This window comes from Agelaius tricolor, unplaced genomic scaffold, assembly GCF_023055355.1.
Source record: "Agelaius tricolor isolate 1412-34295 unplaced genomic scaffold, bAgeTri1.0.p SCAF_5, whole genome shotgun sequence".
NCBI classification, from domain to species: domain Eukaryota; kingdom Metazoa; phylum Chordata; class Aves; order Passeriformes; family Icteridae; genus Agelaius; species Agelaius tricolor.
In genome coordinates this window covers 30,156,878-30,174,899 of record NW_027269265.1, presented here as the reverse complement: position 1 = coordinate 30,174,899, position 18,022 = coordinate 30,156,878, and the positions used below count along the sequence as shown (strand labels likewise).

General features: G+C 34.9%; 1 long non-coding RNA gene across 1 annotated transcript in view; it reads right to left on the bottom strand.

The window, feature by feature from the left end:
* The window catches only part of LOC139590010 (uncharacterized), a 220,134-nt gene that overhangs the window by 5,213 nt on the left and 196,899 nt on the right, over positions 1-18,022 (bottom strand). The window contains exon 10 of the long non-coding RNA XR_011679195.1: positions 11,838-11,931. This is a non-coding gene — a long non-coding RNA (uncharacterized lncRNA). The remainder of the gene's footprint in view (positions 1-11,837; positions 11,932-18,022) is intronic.

Below are 18,022 nucleotides of genomic sequence, written 5' to 3'. Positions count from 1 at the left end.
GCAAGAAAAATCACTATCAAGTATATATATTTTATAAAAACTAAAGTATTACAGGAAAATTTTGTGCTGGCTTTGAGTAAGGCAGCAGGAATATGGGCAAAATCTGACAGGTAGTGGCTGACCATCTGATTTTTTTCTTATATGAGAATACTGATTTGGTTAAGAGAGCTTTATCTGCCACACAGCAGATGAATAAAGACAAAATCTGATCTGTTTGACTAGTATGAAAGCATTATACAGATTTTTGTCTGTCCTTTTCTTAGAAATGAATATGTGATCATGAGGAATCAGGTGCCCCTTATTTTGCTTTTTTTTTCTTGAGGTAATAAAAGAATGCAGCATTCTTCTTTTTTCCTCTGCAAGTAAACATATTGATGAACCACTTCAAACAATGCTAATCAACAGTGTGAGAAGCCTGCAAGATAGGACATTGACAGGCAAGGTACTATTACTAATTTATTTGTCTCTTTATGGTTCAGTTAGAGGAATATCTCAGAGAGTGCAGCACATGTCAGTGTTGTCAGATGTTACACCGTAGCTGTCATAGTTTTGACTGATGTACAAGCACTACCTGCTCATGTTTGCCCTTCCTTTCTGTGGAGTGCACACAGGTAAGACAGCTTGTTGGTAATTTTTTATTTAATGCTTTCAGTATCTGCAGCTGCTCTTTTGCTGAAAGTTCTGACAATGAGAGATTCCACCCACCAAGATTCCCAAGCTTTCCACAGCAAGGGTTTCATCATGTAAATAAGGTTTTCCTCTGAGATTAGAATATGACTCGCATTTTTTTCTGATGCCTCGTGATCTTTGCTATAACTGTTCGTGTTTTCATGTATTAGGAAATACCAAAAGAAATGAAATCACAGAAATTAAGGGTGCAAATGGTTTTACACTGCTCAAGAAAAGGTAATTTTCTTTTGAAAAGTTTTTTTTCTGAAATAGACATATCCTAAACCTCACCTTACACTGACAAGCACATCCTAATTTGAAGACTTATATGCAAAAAATGACCGCAACTATGTGTCCAAGGAGGTCTGACATTCACAGACTTTAATCTTTTCTCAGACACAATTGCTGGATAAAAAAGGAGGCATTGCTGTTCAGTGTGCATAACCAGATGAAGCCTCTAAATATGGCAAACATTTATTTCTCAATATAATAGAGCAAGAATTAAAAACAAGAATGTTTGTGAAAGAAGGGTTGACAAATAATCTTAGGCTGGGAAGTCAAATAAGCTCTGTGAATGACAGTTCATGTTGTGGTGAAGGTGTTCCAGGAAACAAAAGAATGTTGCTCCCAGATGCAGAAGTGAAACCTTTTCAAAATGTAAAAAGTCATTCCAGACAATACAGAAAATTTTCAGTATACTGTCTGTAGGCTACTTCTCCAGTATGGTCCAGCCAGTGAATCCTAGGAATTGAAGGAAATATCCATATGTTGAAAAATGTTTTAAAGCATTTTTATCTAACTATGGAGTTTAATTTGGAACAGAAATTCCCTTTTGCTGTATTTGTTCATGTTTTCCCCCTCCCCATCTTTTCATCTGAGCAACTGGTTCCACTCTTAGCTCAGCAAAGGCCAATGGAGCAGAGAGCACATGGGCAGCATTTCTCACTGATCACTCATTTACTTATTAAAAAGTTATAAAGGGTGGTGTTGTGCAAAATAAATTTTATTTCTTTTCCTCCAAGAGATTTAAAAATCAGTGTGTAACATAACTTTTAGAGATAGTTTTCTGGGGTTTTATGTTTCTGTTTAGTGTGGGGCTTTTGCTTTTTTTTTTTTTTTTTTTTTTTTTTTTTAATTCTGTAATACCGTTTTTGTTATTCTGAGACCATATTTGTCTCACCAGGAGCCACTTTTCACTCAAAGGAATGTGGGGTTCAAGGAATCATAGAATCTCTGTGGTTTCTATGAACTCTAATGTTTTCAGGATATCTGCTGTGAAAATTGTGCATCCACAAGAACCGAAGCTCTCTGGCAATCCCTGGAGGTAAGCAAGTCTGCATTTTGAAGTGTGAGCAAGAACAGTGATGAAAACATGAACATTTTTGTAACACATGTATGCAGTTGTATTGAAAAATTTATCCACTCTCTGGGCTGCTTCTAATAGCAATGTAGGATGAAAAGGTGATTGGAAACATTCATATATGAACATTAATAAAGAATTAATAATATCTGGAATACTGGCAAAATTTGGAAACACAGAAGAAGAAAAGACCAAGTTTGACCTAGAGTTATAGCTCTTGCAACTCAGAATGGATTTTTTTTTAATGCTAGCACGATAATCTTAATTTATATGTATTTGCTTAGCAGTCTGAATTTTCTTCCTTCAGATGTGAAAAGCAGAGTAACAGTATTACAATGTTTGAGGTCTTGGTGTCTTTCATTCCTTTCAAAAACTTTATTGTCTTTTATTTCTTGAAACCTTGGTAAGGCCCTGATTTTAATCTCTCACTAAGGCCAGCAGTGCCTTCACTTGATCTTTGTTCTACAACAGCACCTCAACAAGTGCTTACATTTCACTGAAGGAAATGCAACATAAGGATATGTTTACAGTTAAGCCCAAATTCACATATATTTGGGAAGGAATGAATCTACATATATGCTTAAGTGCTTTGTTGAAATAAGTCCAGCAGAGTAAATGTATGTAAAGATAACAGAATATAGGAGAAAATCCTCACCACACGGAAACTGAAACAACATTTCTAAGCTGAACACAGCTTTACTGCAGGATTCGAGGGTAAAAACATAAACTGAGAAGCCATCCTTGGCAAATCTGAGTGAGCTTTATGTGTGTGTATCTCTTTTGGTGTCTTAGCTGCTAAATACATATTGGTGTTCAGCTGAGTTGAAATTTAGAATGGCATATTTTGAAGGACCTTAGTAGAGATGTCTTACTCTTTAAAATAACCTTTTATTAACAATAATGACAAATGCAACATTTTAAGATGAGAAACTCAGATATTTCAAAATTAATTTTTCACATTGAAAAGGAAATATTAAAAAGTTTTCCTTAATCCATTGCTATTACTCTCATTAAATGTATATTTTTTGTAATATTCCTGGGACATCTTGACTATGAATAATTTTAGAAAGAAACAGTGTCACAGAAGCAAGTCTACTCAATGAAAAAAGACTGTAGACAATGATGTGTGCTAAAACAGGGCATCTCCACTAAGAATTATTATAAGTGACTTTATGACATCATTGTGCCCCCATTGCTTAGGTAAGAAACAGTTATGTTAAATCTTTGTTGACAAAATAAAATTACAGAAGAGCTGCACAGCTGCATGTGCATTATAATGTTCTGTGAAGTAAAATATTTCATAGCCATTTTTTTTCCATAATGCACAAGAGAAAGCTTTAATGATAAAAGTTTTCACTGGAAGTTGTTGGACTATTTTCATTTAGTCGTAATAAAATGTTAGCCAAAAGCTAATGTTAATATTGGCAGGAGGAATGTTATTTCTGTGGAGGAGGAGCAGTCCTGCAGTATGTCAGTAAGGTGTGTCTCAAGATAAATTCTAGCAAAATTCTCCAAGAAAGGTGATACAACAGGTGAAAGCCTGACTGCAGCCACTGAAGTCCAATTCTTCTCAGTTTCCAATTGATCAGAAAGATTTCAGGTAGATTTTCCACCATGTTGTAGGGCACAAAACTTTTTGGCTATTCAGAGTGATTTCTATTATTGCTGGCATACTGATGTCCAATTTAAAGGCTAAGATGAATTTTAATGACATAAGTAAGGAAAAAGGAGAAAATTCAAGACAGGGCTAACATAATAGACTATTCTTTATTTGTAAAACTCTTACTAGATATGTTTTATGAATGACATCTTCAAGGCAGCACATTCATATCAGTTCAAGTATATAATTAATAATAACAAAAACAATACTAGTAATAATAATAATAGTATTGAGGCCACTGTAGGGGAAAATCCTGCTAATTCTAGTGCATGTAGGTCTCTCTGAGCCCCTTCCTGCCTCACATATAGACATATTTCTATTAAGATAAGGAGACTGTGAGCTCAGATCTTTTTTCTAAACCAGCAGCTGCTATGATTAGTGTGGGTTTTGCGTATCAACTTCATCCTGTATTAGAGGTATTATTTTTTTTATAATTCTTTTGGTATATGCTCATTGGGAATATGTCCCTTGATTCTTTTTCCAACAGCATATCATGGCAAGGGCTGCCAGGAATGCCACAGGCAAGGCATCCACAGAGCTAGCAAATTCTGAGCAGAGCTGTATTAAGGAAATTCTCTCCCATTGGCACCAGGAAGCTGGAATTCAGAGAAGGCCATCTAAAATAATCAAAGCATTGAGAAATGAGATCTGTAAGCAATGTTAAGAGAGATAAACATACGTGCTTTTCAGAAGAACTGGTTGAGTGGGAGGACAGGGAACATGAAAGCAATTTTACATAAAAACAGAGTGTAAAAATAGATATTCTAAAAGGAAAAAAATCTTGATTTAATTATCTGTAGCTCACAACAAAGGAAGGAAGAGTCCAAAGCCTGCAGATCTACACAGGTGGTGCTATTAAAAGTAGAATTTGTTCACTGCAAACAGTATGGAAAATAATAATATATTATAAAACACAAAATAAAACCAAAAATGCACATTACCTACATAGATATAAACCAAACACAGACACACATATATAAGATAGATATATAAAATGTCATATTGTGGGTTCTCAGGATTGCATTTTTTATTGTGTTTGGCATTGTACCAAATTAATTTCTCTAAAAATATTGTACTGTTTGTCCTCTCTTATTTCTGTTTACATAAAAACTTGTCTTGTATTTGTTTATTGTTACTGAATAGTCTACAGGTTTCTTTTTCTATTCTAGTAGAATGGTCCATGGAAAAAACCCTTTGAAACTGGTTAAAACTCACACAGTGTTTGGACATATGAATACACTATGTGTAATAGAATTCAGTAATATTATTAATATAAAATGATGAACTGTATAACTGTATAATTTAAACTCTGGGATTAACCTATCATTTTGCATTTTGAGGGCATTTTTTCTGCTACATTTCATGGGGTTTAATGTCATCTTAATATGTTAGATTATCATTTGACCAGTCAATGATTTTCAATTGATACAGCTTTTATTAAAAGATGAAAAGGCAATTCTTATACATACTATTTTTATGTGTTAGGTTACCTTTTACAATGTTTTTTTAATGTTCACACTTAAATTGCAGAATAAATCTATCAGTTAAAAATGGGAACCAATTTTTTAGTTTGTTTCTTTTCAATGAATTGTGATTACATGTGATTTTTATGACATTGATTCAACTAACGAGCTATTGAACATCATCTTGAAATTTCAGCATCAGTGGAAAACAGGTTTAGCTCGTTTTTTTGCATGTTACAATGAACAAAAATTCTATCTCCTTAAGAGAAGTCCAGAATCTTTACTCTCTCTGAATATCTCCCAATGGTATCTGAAACATAGCTAGCACTCCCTATATGGAGATTAAATAAAATAAAATTTATCCTCAGGTAAATATCAGATGGGGATCCTAAGACCCCCTTCAGGATCCATAAGCAACAGTCAAGAAAATACCTTCTGTGTATTAAAATCAGAAATGTAAAGAGATGTAAATGCCCAAGAAAGAAATTTGATATTTCATATATGTAAAACTACACAAATCACATGTAAGAATATACATGGAATTTTTAGAGATATTTACTTGGCCTGCTTCCAATATTTATTTGATGTTGCCTTAAAGAATTTGCATTGGTTCAGAAAAAAATATCCAAAGTTGGTTCTTTATGTAAATTTCTGGCTGGAAGAGAGTACAAAGTAGTGACAGCATTATTTGTCAATGTCCTCCAGTGATTGTTAGCAATGCATTCTTGCACATATTGTTTCAGACAAAAAAATTAGTATTTTGCATTAGCAGAGGATAATTAGGCAATAAGATACAAAAGAGAGTAGGGTTATCATGAGATAAACACACACATGGGGTGTTATGAGGCACAGCCAAGTATCTGCAATCCCTCCAGGGTATGATTATCTCGTGATAACCGCACACCCTGGAGTTGCCTTATTGCTATTATAAAATATCTTTATTATAGGAAGAAATGCACATTTTTGTGCTGAAAGAAGATGAAGGTGGCAATTTAGAATGCTGAACAGCAGTTTCAGCTGAGCTGTGTGGTTTACATAGATTAATCTATCCCATTGGAATGTTTCTTCAGCCAAAAAATGTTCCCTAAATCCAAGCAGTCATAATCTGTAGTGATGTGCAGCTATTTGGAGTATTTGACAAATTCCCTCCTTGGTTCTTATGCTGTTCATTTGACTGCAACATACGCACACAACAATACAAAGAGATGGAGAGGTGTGAACAGGACAGTGAACATTCTGAATATTTAAAATATTTCTAAAGTCTGGATTTTTCCTTTTACTTTCATGCAAACTCTATGTAAACTCTGGAAAGCTTCAGAGAGTTGAATAATGCATCTAAAGCTAATTGAAAACTATTGGGAGATAGAAGTTCCAAAGTAGAAACAAAGCCAATAGAGCTTTAGAAGCTGGAAAACTGATGAGCCAGGGAGAAGCGAGAAGCCCTTTCCAAGTGGCATGGCTGTTTTTCTACCAGGCATAGAGAGGTGATGCCTGAAGGGGAAAAGACAGCTGGATAAATAACACTGGCTTCTTTGTATGAAATTGGACTTTTGCCCCTATCATCAGTGGACAAAGGCCATGAGAATACTTAGCACCAGTCCTATGCCTTATAGATTTGTCCATGTGAATGGCCTCTCTGAATTTACAGTCTTGCTTTGCATTTGGGAGCAAAAACAACTTGGTCAGGCTCAAGGTTGACGTGAATTGCTCTGACAACATGCTCAAAAGAAACAAATCTTGTCCCTATATCATTTCAACAAGTGATCATTTCAACAAGTGGTAGGTTAGTTGTATGTCCTGTTAGTCATAGATTCTTCATGAACAATTCTGCCTAAGGTTTTATTTCCATTCTGTCATTTAATTATTTATGAAAATCATCACATATTCCAATGCAACAGAAAGAACTTCAGGGAGCATTCTGTTTCTGTGAGTTTGTATTATTGAACATATTTTAGGAAGAAATAAGCATCGAAATAGCTCATAAATTGTGTGTTAAAACATAATCAATATCTGTATTCATGTTTGGGCATAAAAAACACACAAAGAAAGCTTTGTAGAATTTATTTCTGCTTAGAAACTTGTACTTTGGCCTTCAAAATGTGTCAGCTTTAATTTAAGATTGGTGTTTAATATGGAATATGGAGATCAATGCAATTGATTTGATTGAATAAAAAAGTCCTTGAAAGGATATATGGTGCACATTTTTAAATGCAACAAGCCCAATAATTGGTTTAAATGTAAAAATAAATTGTATCTAGAGATATCTATTCCAGCCAGGGGTGATGTTTTATTGGTTTTTGCATTTTACTAACTGATGTGCTTTCATGTAAAATCAATATTGTGTAGTCAAATATATTTTGCTTTGTTGTGTAGTAGGTTCAGTTAGCTAAAATATAATTTTAAACATGGCATAACTAACCTTTATTTTACAGTAAGCCTTTTGTGCAGAAATGAAGGGAAAATGTAAAAAGACACTTTTAACTTCCTAAATATTCTATGTCTTGCATAATGTAAAGATTTTTCATGTGCTTCTGCAGCATTTTACTTTGCTAACTCTCAGCCTTTTTAATTAAGTCCCTAGCCATTGCTCTGCAAGTAATTGCCATCTGTGGAATATTAGACACCATTTCAAGTGATGCATATGTACCTGCTTAGCAGAGCTGTGTAAAACTAGGCATCATACTTTCTACCTGTACTGAAACTGAAAATGTATTTGCATTCAATTTTTTTAAACCTATCACAAAGAGAAAATCTATTTCTCCATTTAGTCAATGTTGACACTTTTAATACAACTGAAAAGCAGCTTTTTTATAAAAAGCCTACAACTCATACAATTCTTTGTTTTTTTTCTTTTAATTATTATGTCTCCCTCATGACTGGGGAGAGCTGAAGTCAAAAAGGGAATCTGACATATCTCACTTTATTAAGTGATCAGGGAAAATGATCAGGGAAATTCCACTGCTACTACAGAGGATGTCAGCAAAGGCAGAATGTTATACAAGAGAATTCTAATGGATACAATTCTTCAGTTCAACAGGATACAGTCAATACAATTAGTTTAAAATGGCCATTAAACATCTGCTGGTTTTCTTAAAGTTTGTACCTCTCTCATCATTAAGGAAAACAGATTATTTGAAAAAGCTGTTAGTGTCCAAAGGAGAAATTTGTTTCAAAGATTTATTTCAATGTGGCTTCATGATGTACAGATTGAAAAAGCCTTTGAAGAAAAGGGATTTTTGTATGTACTATTCTAGGGAAGCAGAATTTTATGTCTTTTTGTCTCCAAACTCCAAATTACAGTGCTCTGTCCAGTTTTTATTTTCCCTACTGCAGGATGATGAATAGAGATAGGCTATTTTTCCTCATCTTTCCTCTCTCTCCGTAGTTTTGAGGAGGTAGGTAAAATTCTGTGGATTGCTTTGCAAAGCTGTAATTACTGTAGAGACCTACATTTCCACATTAAAAAAAAAAAAAAATGTTTTCTGCACCATGAAGTTTGCATACAGAAAATTGGTATTTCTAAGTACTTCTTCCAACCCTACAATTCTGAAACACTCAAAAGGTTTTTTTTAAAAAAAGTAATAGACAGAGAAAGTAAATAGACACACTGCTTATTGAATTCAACAGAGCAGAGAATTTTTTCTGAACTAGCGATTTCATAGACCAGTTTTACACTTTTTAGTCATGCCTTAAAACAATTGAGCACATGCCATAAACATCGAGTTGCTGGAAAATGAAGAGTCGTGAACCATTCAGAACCCAAGTGAACTAATATGTCAGAATGTTATAGCTTCAGAATGTGTGAAATGAATTCTAAAGCCACTTTGGTCAAGCAGTTTTTGAAACATATTTGCATAAAGACATACATTCTTTCAAACAAAAGATTACCAGGACATGGATTGCTGGTTTTTAGAGAGACTTTGCTAAAGAAAGAGAAATAGGCTTGAATCTGTTTAAATCAAACCTTAAGCAATATTTAGGGCTATTTGGATAGGGATATATTATTATGGAATTCATTATGGTTGAAATGCTACTTGTCTGTTACTGTCATCATAGACAAAAAATTATTTTTCCCTCCTGTCTTGGCTAAAAAGTAACAAACAGAGAAGCTGGGTAGGAAACTTAGATTGATGAGGGCAATGGTAACTAGAGAGAAGAATATTTGAATAGATGTAATGAGAAAAAGAAAACATTGAAAATTACACCACTTGCCTTAAAAACCAACCTGTTCAAAGTGTTACAGAATAGTATCCAAATGGAAGGAAGATGTCCCCAGAGCACGAAAACTTCTGGTGCAAATTCTTTAAACTAGTAAGGGCGATGAAATTTGTAAAGGTCTATGGAAAAGCTAAGAACTAAGAACTTCCTTGTGGTTGAGGTTCATCAAGCTACAAGTTCATCCAGTCCCTATTGTAATGGGGTCTTATTTGGGGTAGGGGACAAGGCTTAAGGCAAAAGTATAATCCATCTAATAAAAATATGTGCGTCATGTGAGGCCCACGGCATAACTTGCACGTATCATAATGTCACAGTTCCAAAACCACAAAAAATAAACTTCCATAAAAAAATCCTTCCATCTGAAATTGTTAATATTCTTTAATTATTGCACCGATTCACTGCCAATTATACCAGGAAAGGGATGTCATGGTGAGGAATATCTTTTACTACCCTCACATGCTATCAGCTGCTGGTACTGCAACCTCCACATCTCCCTCAGTGGTGTCATTCAACAGTTCAGGAAGCATACTGTCAGAAGGCAGACATTTTACATATGCTCTAGCACAAAACAATGGCACCTTCAGCAATGACCTACTGGTTAAATTTGGTCAAAGTTTTGTACCTTTATAGAGTAAGAAGTCAGCTAAAGCTAAAGGCCAAGAAACACAACAAGGTCATATTTACTGTCCTACAAAATCTGTTGGCTGGTGGATTAGCTCACCAGCATTAATTAGCATTTGTTCATTCCTGGAATCTGAAAAAAGCCCATGAAATGAGAATTTTCATCACTAACAATAAAGCCACGACAGCCCCAGTGACTGAAAAAGATCATCGTGGTAAATCTTGCATTCTCCACAACTTCGGCTGACTGAAGCTCTACTTCCTACTCACGTAAATGTAGGTGCTACAGGAGAGATTTCAGTTAAAAGAAAGAATTCCTTCAGATACCTACACTGGGTGTTTTTTGGGGGGAGATAATTGATTGAAGGAAAAGCCTTGAATTCTAATTAGAAGTATCTAGAAAAGTTTCTTAAGTATGTGCATGTGAAGGAATATTTACAATTACAATGAAAATAAGTAAGAGACATATAAAAGTGAGGCTCACATCTTTCACACAATTTCTCTTTCTCTCTTTCTCTTTCTCTTTCTTCAGAGAGTAAAACCAGCAAGACCCTAAGCCACTGAGTGGAGCCCTTTGCTTCTCCAGGGACTGCGTTATTTAGCTCTTTCGGAAATGCAAAGCCCATCCCAGAAGCCGACTCTCCCATGTTCTTCCACTGGAAGATAGACCCAGAAGCTCTGACAGCTGGAAAGTTTCTTTTCTTCTTTAAATGGATTTTGGTGTCAGTGAATTTTCTTTAAATGTATCATATCTTTAAATGGCCCTTTTCTATCACTGGCATGTATACCAAGATTTTTTTGTAGGCAGTAACCATATTTTCTTTCAACTTCAAAAGCCATGCTTGAAAGACTGCTCTCAAAAGACACGGCTTTCCATTTCTTTGATAATCTTTGTTTGAAAATATCTTGCAATGTAGAATTAACTGAATTATCTAGGTTTTAATGAAAATGAAGTCTAGTGCATTTCCTTTATCTATGAGATATGTTACCTTTTCATCTTGTTAGGTTATAGTTTTGGTAAATCCACACTGCATTTCAACCTTCTTACACTTTATATCTAAATTTTTAGCTTTCTGTCATAAAGTCTTCCCTTCCTCATTTCATAATTAAATAGCATCACACTTGTTAGTTTTCTTCCAAAAATGTCACCCTTTTAATTTCATGTGCAGTTCTTTCAGAAATCTGAGAGGGAGATGATCCTGTTCTCAGCAGGCAAACGCATTGGGCTCCAGGGAGAGCAGCCCACAAGTCCATGAGCAATGATGCATGATGTTTTTTGGTACAAACCTACTGCACACAGAAAAAGCCTGACCCAGTCAGGATACAGCCTCTGATCAATAAAACAGTGAGATTTTTTGTTTCCACATCAGATACATCAGAGTTTGATGCCACTGCCATGCTTACATAGGAATATGGTAAAGAGAAGGAATAATGACAGGAAAAAGTATTTTATAATGTGTGAGGTTGAACTGCAGACCTGATACCCAAAAATGCAAATTGTGCCTCTTCCTTACACTGAACTTATCAGATGTGCAATAATTCGGGAATTGTTCAGAAATAATTTAGTCCATTCATTTATACAAAAGGGCTTTTGTGCTCTCTCTATATGAAAGAGAATTAATTTTCTGAACAAACCAGCAAACACCATCAACTTTCCACTTTCATCTTCTTACTTTTAAAAGTAGAAAAAATGCAAGCAGCCACTGACTGGGCTAGAAGACTGTGATACTAAAATGGCCTTTATTTTCTTCTCACGTACTTCTGCACATTTGTATTCTTGGGTATAATTGTACAGTGGTTTTGCAGAGTTGAAGAATTTGTCATTTTTAAAAAAGGAAATAGTTACCTCTGTAATGGCTCATTGATCAAGCCAGTTGAATGGATGGATTCCTCACCAGGGACTGTTGATCCAAGGAGGAGAGTTTCCTTTGCTTCTTGCTCTGTAGCCAGAAAAAAAGCCACTAGTTTATATTCAGATCTCAGTGGAAATATTGCTAGGAAACTTGAGAAAGACATAAAAGTTTGTAAATCAGGTTTTAAAATGTAAAAACACAGTTTTCAGTGGCAATGATTTCCTGTATATCACAGGCAAAATATTGGTTTCAGTGGTGATGCATCAGGAGAAATTTAGTGCAGAAGGAAAAAGTTGGACAGTGGTGCTTTTGTAACCATTGAAATGTAGTCTGACTAAATAAAACAAGGAAGACTGCTGTGCTTCACAACCCAGGTCACGCAGGTGATTAGGTGTTCATTTTTCACACCATCTACCTGCCCATTCCTTTATAATTATTTTTTTCTAATACACCTTAGATGAAGAGATTTTCATGGACTTTGATGTCGTTATTGCAATATCTTTAGCTGAAACTAGAGAAACTCATCGGTAATTCTTAATACTATACAATTGCAAATCACAGTTACTAGAAAATTAATTTCAAACAAACCTATAGACAGCAACTTTGGTAGCAAAGGAGCTTATGGGGTATGTTTTCTAACTAATAAGTTATTTTACATTTCATTTATATATGGTTTTCAGCAGTCACCATGTGTTTATGTATTCAGTATTAAAAAATTATTATTTCAAACATTTTGCTGTATATCACATGCTAAATTCCCAATTAATAAATGTAATTGACAAAGGTAATAAAAAATGGCATAGGTGATTTGGCTCAAAATAAAAATAGCCCTGATGATGCAATATTCTAAGTGCTTCTTTAGAATAACTATCTTACATATGTGATGGTGGTTTTTTTTAGAAAAAATGAACAGAACAGAAACATGCATGTAAGCTACTTTAAGTACATGTTTATTTGACTATTTAAAGCTCCACTCATAATTAGGATGGGATTTTCCACTTACACCAACAGACAAAAGACATAATGTTACACAGCAGTTGGCCATTTTTTAGTTTTGAAACTTTCCTTCCCTCCAGCCGTGAGCAGTAATATGTTCTGATGAATATAGCTAAATGAGTTGCTTCTTGCCACAATTAAAGGGGACAAAAACCCCTCACTGCCGTCACTGAAGCAGCAAAATTAATGACAGGATTGACAGAAAATGTAACCTTTCCTCAACATCTCTTCTTATCTTCTTTAATGGGGATATTTGCAGTAACATTGATTGTATGAAGAACATTATTTTCTTGATTTGCGGTCTAGAGTAGATATTGCTACACCTGGGATTCCTAAGATTGATCTACATCTGACTTAGATCAAGCAGATCCCCTGTGGTGCTTTGCCTGGTCTTATTACCTCTGCTGCTAGATGGCCTGCCTTGCTCAGGGAAGATTGTTTTTTCTCTTTTCCCATCTGGATTGCCTGCTAGAAGTTGAAAGCGAGCAGGAAAGGTCCAGGTTTCAGCTCCAGACCTCTGCCATCCTTGTCCCTGCATTGCCTCTGCAGCTATTCACAGTCAATGGTTCTAACAGCCTGGATGTCATTGCTCTAGTAAAGAGCAGCCCCTCAGCACTGGTTCAGCCCAGCTGCTGATTGCTCTGTCACACACTATCTTGATTCCCTCACTGTGTGTCAAGACGCTGCTGCAGAATGAATGCTCTAATTCACAATGAAAGTTACAATCACAAGACAAAATGGAAATGATAATTTGATACCGATAGATCCCCAAACTGGCATTGACTGTGCAGAATTTCCCCCGCCTCCTTTCTTCAGCTGTCTCCGTTTTGTTACAAGGACAAACTTTGGCGTACCCAGTCACTGTTATTTACAAATTACCTGTGGCTGATACAACAACAAGGCAGAAGGCAGAAGCCACTCCCCATTTGGCATTTGAGTGATTGTAACAAAGAAAATGATGGTGTTTGAATGCTGCTTCTATCAATGTCACAAGCATGACAGTCATTTTTAGATCAGAATACGGAAAAAAAAATTTAAAAAGACCTGTTAACATTAGTTTGAATTTTAGAAGACTAAATGAATACAGTAATATATTTTGAAGGTGCCATTGTGATAATACTATCTGACTTGCACAGAAAAGATCAGAGATTTCATTCTTCCCATAGCACACAGTAACCCACAGAGGCATAGCAGATTGTCTTTTGGAAACCCACCCATTTTGATTTAGAGATTCCAAGTGATGAAAAAGATTACTCTATCGCTTGAAAAATTGTTGCGATAGCTAATTGTCCTCACCATCAAAAATTACCTTTTATTTCCAGGTTGGGCTTTACTGACTTCTACCTATCATTGGACATTACGTTTCTGTCTGCAAGATGAAATAATGCTCTAAAACAAGTTCTATTTAGATAATAACAGACCATGGAAAATTTTGCTTTCCTTTAACTTCTGTAACTATTCCGATAGGCAATTTTCCTAATAGAATCATGAGAGGAAAAGGTGAGTTGTGACCAAATACAATGAAATAAATTGTATTTCAGACTGCTGCTTATTAAAATGTGCTTACTAAGGAAACATCTCCAGTAGTTAGCTACCTAGCAACTCCAATCTTATGTTTGGGAGTAAATGATTTTCTTTAACATCTTGTTGAATTATTTCCTTCAATATTATATGACCTTCATTTAACTGTTTGTCTTTGGGTTGTTCAATGATCAGAACTCATTTGATTTAGTATTATGTGCAGAAAAAAATACTTGAAATATTAGTTTAGGTTTGGGTTTTTTTAACTAGCAACAACTAATCAGTTTGCAGATAGAGAATACACATATAAAACAAATGTTTTCATTGGTTGACTTGATGATTTCTAATTAAGGATTTTGTATTCCCAAAGCATAACACCTTTAATTTTTTTTTTTTTTTTTTTTGGTAGTAGAAGGAAGTAAAGTGGTATAGAGCTGGTATCTTTTGTGCAGTGTCTTGTTAAGAGAATGTCTGATCTAGGACGGTTCCTAGATGATAAATCAAAAATGGTTTCCAAATGTATTCTTTGGTTTTATCCTCCACAAAGAAAATCCAATAGATAAAGTAAGAGGTAGTGTCAAATGTATAAGTAAATATGTTTGAGACTAAACCTTTTCTTTCTGCTCTGTAGATTTTAAATAAGATGGGTTTCAGCAATATACTTTTAATTTCTCCACTTCTACTTATAATAGGATTGTTGAAGAATGTTTATCAGCTAAAAGACTTGAAAGCCCACAACCAACTGACCTACACCCATAGCTGTAAAACTTATATGCATTCATCAGCCCTGAGTCTTCTTTGCAGGTAGCAAGGTCTAATTTTGCATTCTAAAAATTTCCTTTAATATGCTGCAAGGTTCACTAAGTTTTCTCCCTTTTATTTACAATAGTGTCAGTACTGATCAGCTCACCTTGCAGTTGATATTTACTACACTGAGTAAAACGAAGTTCCTTAGCCCCTCCAAATAGTCTTTGTTGTATCATGAAGAAATAAGTTCTCGTAGAATCAGTATTAATATTTGTGTGTAAAAAGAAATTCTGATGTGTTGTATGGATAAGGAGGGGTTTGTGGAAGGAAATAGAACATCCATATTGAGGATATGTCTCCTGCTGACGTAAACATCAATTATAATTGGATCAGAGAGAAAGATGTATCCTAACATAAACCTCATCTGGGATACAAATTACACATCAAGTAAAATTTATTAGTAAGTAGCAAAGTTCTTTTTTTTTCTAGCCATCAGTACATTATTTATCTTGCATTTTTTAATTCTTTTCAATGTTTAATAAAAGCATTAAGAAGCTTTTATGCAAAGATAGCAGAAGATGATCTGTAGCTGTTGTCCTCGATGTCAGTGAATTAATAGTGTAAAAGCTTGAATTTAATTTCCTTTTCTATGCTGCATTTTTTAAACAATAAGTTTATATAGAAGTATAAAAATGGGTATATAGAAGTACCCAAATCTCTGACCAAACATGCTGCTGACAAATGGACAAACATCTTATTTGAGAATGAAAGAGGGATTTGGCTCTTTTTCAGAGCAGGGCAGGACTGTGAACTCTGTGATATGCTTAAGATTTTTACAGAGAAAAGCCTTTCCAAATAAGGGTAGTGGTTTTTTTAGGTCTGAGATCTCCCTGTGAGTCCATGCTTAGGAGGTATTTTGCAGATTAGGTGGTCATGGTTCTGTTCTGCACATTGTGGTGGGAAACCCCTCTGCAATCTCCTTGGCTGCTGTGTACCAGCTGCTGCTGCCTGCTGTGAGAGAGCAGTTCCCATGTGCTTCCTCCTCCTGCTGAGCTATCAGTCTCCAGTCATGAAAGCAGATTCACTTCTTAGCAGATATATCACATTAATTTCTGTTGCTCAGCTGAGTCATTATGTAATGTAATTGTTGGCCTTTAATAAATCAGTTTGGTTTTTTCCATATATTCACATTTTAATTCAATTTCCAGCAGTTCCATCTAGATCAGTGTACTAAACATATGCATGAAGCTGAAAAAAATCTAAAGCCACATGGTGTCATAAATTTTCAAAATCAGGAGATTAATCTATCCATAGCAAAATAATTATACAAGAACAATAGTACACGACACAAACTTTTAAAAGGTTTGTGCAGTGATATTGTATTGATTTGCAGTAAAGCCAATGTTTGTGCTTCCAGAAGTAAAGAGCATGTAGCTGCACATTTAATTTGTGAAAAAAAATGTTCAATTTTAATGTACAGCAATCAAAATAATATATACGTATGTATAATTTTACACATGCAGAATATTTATTACAAAAGCAAATGGTCATTTTCACATAAGATAACCACAGTTGTGGGGTTTTTTGTAGTACAGACTGCCACACCACAAGCAAGCATTACAGGCCAGAGAGAATAATTCAGTGTGAGAGCTCCCTACTTTGTGAATAAGTCAAGGACTTCAGTTCAGACAGACCTATTCAGCCAGGCCCAAAGGAGAGAAGCCACAAGGGATAAATCACACAGGATACTGCTGTATCTTGGCTTCTCAAAATTTTCACGAACAGAAAACACTCAGTACTACAATTGCCATTCAAAGCAATACACCATCCAGTGCCAGAATTGTCACATAAAGTCATGTTTTGCTTCATTTACTGCCAGATGCCATTGCTCCCAAATGATGTCTTTCAAGAGACAGTGCCTGGCATTCTAGATCATTGCTGTTCCACTGCAGCGCAGAGTATAAGGCACAGAATCTCACGGCTCTAGAAAAACAATGTCTCATAACAATCAGGGCAGCACCTTTAGAATTAGCTTTGACGAAGAAATTTTAACAAAAATATTACTGCTTAACATTCTAATTGGCCATTACAACTCAAAGCTTCAACTTCCATATTTTATTGGATTCAACAAAGCGTTTTATAATGGTGTTTTTGTCTTAGATAAAGAAAATTTTGAGAGAACTAGACTTCTTTTGGGATTGCCATTATATTTCATTTTGAGGGGTTCTTGAAATATTTTATATATAGAAAGATCTTTTCCTGAAATAATTTAAATTATATAAGTTTTCTCCCCTTCTTTTCTTTATATATGAAATTTAGAGAGGTCAGTTTCACGAACAAAAATCCTGAGAGCAAATTATACAAAGTTCTCTTACTGGGTATTTTTGGTGGAACAGCAAATTGCATAAAACAGTCAGAACCGGGAGAGCCTCCAAATTTCTTCTCAAAAAGAGCTCATCATTTTAACAGGTTCTTAGTTACATTTTGAACTGGTTAGAATTGTCCAGCAGAAATTTCAATGAGTTAATGTGAATTCTGAACATTCTGGAAAAATCTTCATTAAATTAAATTCGAGCATTCAAATAAATATCTGGGAATCTGAGGAACAGCAGTTAAGCTAACTTGGTAAAGCATTAGTTAAAAAAAAACATGAAGGAAGTAAAGACTGTTTAGTTCAGTTTGCTAAATAAATGTTTCAAGCAGGTAGTAATTCCTTTGACTGATTTTTGCATTGTTCTGCTTCTTATGTCCTGGATAAAATTTTCAGGGAAAAAAAAAAATCAGGACTCAATCTCCTCCTCCTTCTCCAGTTCCAAATATTTTGTCTTTCGACCTGTGTATTTATCTAATAGGCTCAATTGTCTTTTTTTAAAATCAAAAAGTATTATGAAGGAAACTTCAGAGAGAGTTCTGG